At 39.3% G+C, this 2607-nt stretch overlaps 1 long non-coding RNA gene across 2 annotated transcripts; it reads right to left on the reverse strand.

Moving 5' to 3' along the window:
- Positions 1 to 293: 293 nt before the first annotated feature.
- Positions 294 to 1913, reverse strand: LOC127714896 (uncharacterized). Of its 2 annotated transcripts, none has more exons than XR_007987987.1 (3): positions 1806 to 1913; positions 1246 to 1272; positions 294 to 714 (listed from the first exon to the last, which is right to left on the reverse strand). It is a non-coding gene; the product is annotated as an uncharacterized LOC127714896 (long non-coding RNA). The 2 variants fall into 2 exon arrangements; XR_007987986.1 differs by having other exon boundaries at positions 1246 to 1451.
- Positions 1914 to 2607: the final 694 nt, after the last annotated feature.

Genomic DNA, 2607 nt, shown 5'->3' on the forward strand with positions numbered 1-2607 from the left:
ATACCTTGCGCAAAAGATGCGCCTGTTTCTCCTCTACAAGACATATATAGTCATATCCCGTGACACCCCTCATTATTTTTCTCTAGAAGCCATGGAATAGGCCAAGCCCCTGTTTTTAACATTATTTTTTTTTAAATTTTGAGCTCTAGTTTCAGATTTTTGAACATAGCGCCCTTCGATACCTTGCGCAAAAGATGCGCCTGTTTCTCCTCTACAAGACCTATATAGTCATACCCCGTGACACTCCTCATTATTTTTCTCTATAGCCACGGAATAGGCCAACACCCCTGTTTTTTAACATTTTTTTTTTTAATTTTGAGCTCTAGTTTCAGATTTTTGAACATAGCGCCCTTCAATACCTTGTGCAAAAGATGCGCCTGTTTCTCCTCTACAAGACCTATATAATCATACCCCGTGACACCCCTCATTATTTTTCTCTAGAAGCCATGGAATAGGCCAACCCCCTTGTTTTTAACATTTTTTTTTTTAAATTTTGAGCTCTAGTTTCAGATTTTTTAACATAGCACCCTTCGATACCTTGCGCAAAAGATGCGCCTGTTTCTCCTCTACAAGACCTATATAGTCATACCCCGTGACACCCCTCATTATTTTCTCTAGAAGCCATGGAATAGGCCAACCCCCCTGTTTTTAACATTATTTTTTTTTAATTTTGAGCTCTAGTTGCAGATTTTTTAACATAGCGCCCTTCGATACCTTGCGCAAAAGATGCGGTTGTCTCTCCTCTACAAGACCTATATAGTCATGTCCCGTGACACTCCTCATTATTTTTCTCTAGAAGCCATGGAATAGGCCAACCCCCCCTGTTTTTAACATTTTTTTTAAAATTTTGAGCTCTAGTTTCAGATTTTTGAACATAGCGCCCTTCGATACCTTGCGCAAAAGATGCGCCCGTTTCTCCTCTACAAGACCTATATAGTCATACCCCGTGACACTCCTCATTATTTTTCTCTATAGCCATGGAATAGGCCAACACCCCTGTTTTTTAACATTTTATTTTTTAAGATTGAGCTCTAGTTTCAGATTTTGGAACATAGCGCCCTTCGATACCTTGCGCAATAGATGCGCCTGTTTCTCTTCTACAAGACCTTTATAATCATACCCCGTGACACCCCTCATTATTTTTCTCTAGAAGCCATGGAATAGGCCAATACCCCTGTTTTTAACATTTTTTTTTTTAAATTTGAGCTCTAGTTTCAGATTTTTGAACATAGCGCCCTTCAATACCTTGCGCAAAAGATGCGCCTGTTTCTCCTCTACAAAACCTATATAGTCATACCCCGTGACACTCCTCATTATTTTTCTCTAGAAGCCATGGAATAGGCCAACCCCCCTGTTTTTAACATATTTTTTTTTTTAATTTTGAGCTCTAGTTTCAGATTTTTGAACATAGCGCCCTTCGATTCCTTGCGCAAAAAATGCGCCTGTTTCTCCTCTACAAGATATATATAATCATATCCCGTGACACCCCTCATTATTTTTCTCTAGAAGCCATGGAATAGGCCAACCCCCTGTTTTTAACATTTTTTTTTAGATTTTGAGCTCTAGTTTCAGATTTTTGAACATAGCACCCTTCGATACCTTGCGCAAAAGATGCGCCTGTTTCTCTTCTACAAGATCTTTATAGTCATACCCCGTGACACCCCTCATTATTTTTTTTCTAGAAGCCATGGAATAGGCCAACACCCTGTTTTTAACATTTTTTTTTTTTTAATTTTGAGCTTTAGTTTCAGATTTTTGAACAAAGCGCCCTTCGATACCTTGCGAAAAAGATGCGCCTGTTTCACCTCTACAAGACCTATATAGTCATATCCCGTGACACCCCTCATTATTTTTCTCTAGAAGCCATGGAATAGGCCAACCCCCCTGTTTTTAACATTTTTTTTTAAATTTTGAGCTCTCGTTTCAGATTTTCGACATAGCGCCCTTCGATACCTTGCGCAAAAGATGCGCCTGTTTCTCCTCTACAAGACCTGTATAATCATACTCCGTGACACCCCTCATTATTTTTCTCTAGAAGCCATGGAATAGGCCAACCCCCTGTTTTTAACATTTTTATTTTAAATTTTGAGCTCTAGTTTCAGATTTTTGAACATAGCGCCCTTCGATACCTTGCGCAAAAGATGCGCCTGTTTCTCCTCTACAAGACCTATATAGTCATATTCCGTGACACCCCTCATTATTTTTCTCTAGAAGACATGGAATAGGCCTTCCCCCTGTTTTTATTAAAAAAAAATTTAAATTTTGAGCTCTAGTTTCAGGTTTTTGAACATAGCGCCATTCGATACCTTGCGCAAAAGATGCGCCTGTTTCTCCTCTACAAGACCTATATAGTCATACCCGTGACACCCCTCATTATTTTTCTCTAGAAGCCATGGAATAGGCCAACCCCCCTGTTTTTAACATTTTTTTTTAAATTTTGAGCTCTCGTTTCAGATTTTCGACATAGCGCCCTTCGATACCTTGCGCAAAAGATGCGCCTGTTTCTCCTCTACAAGACCTGTATAATCATACTCCGTGACACCCCTCATTATTTTTCTCTAGAAGCCATGGAATAGGCCAACCCCCTGTTTTTAACATTTTTATTTT

This window comes from Mytilus californianus, unplaced genomic scaffold, assembly GCF_021869535.1.
Source record: "Mytilus californianus isolate M0D057914Y unplaced genomic scaffold, xbMytCali1.0.p SCAF_9, whole genome shotgun sequence".
In the NCBI taxonomy this organism is placed as follows: Eukaryota; Metazoa; Mollusca; class Bivalvia; order Mytilida; family Mytilidae; genus Mytilus; species Mytilus californianus.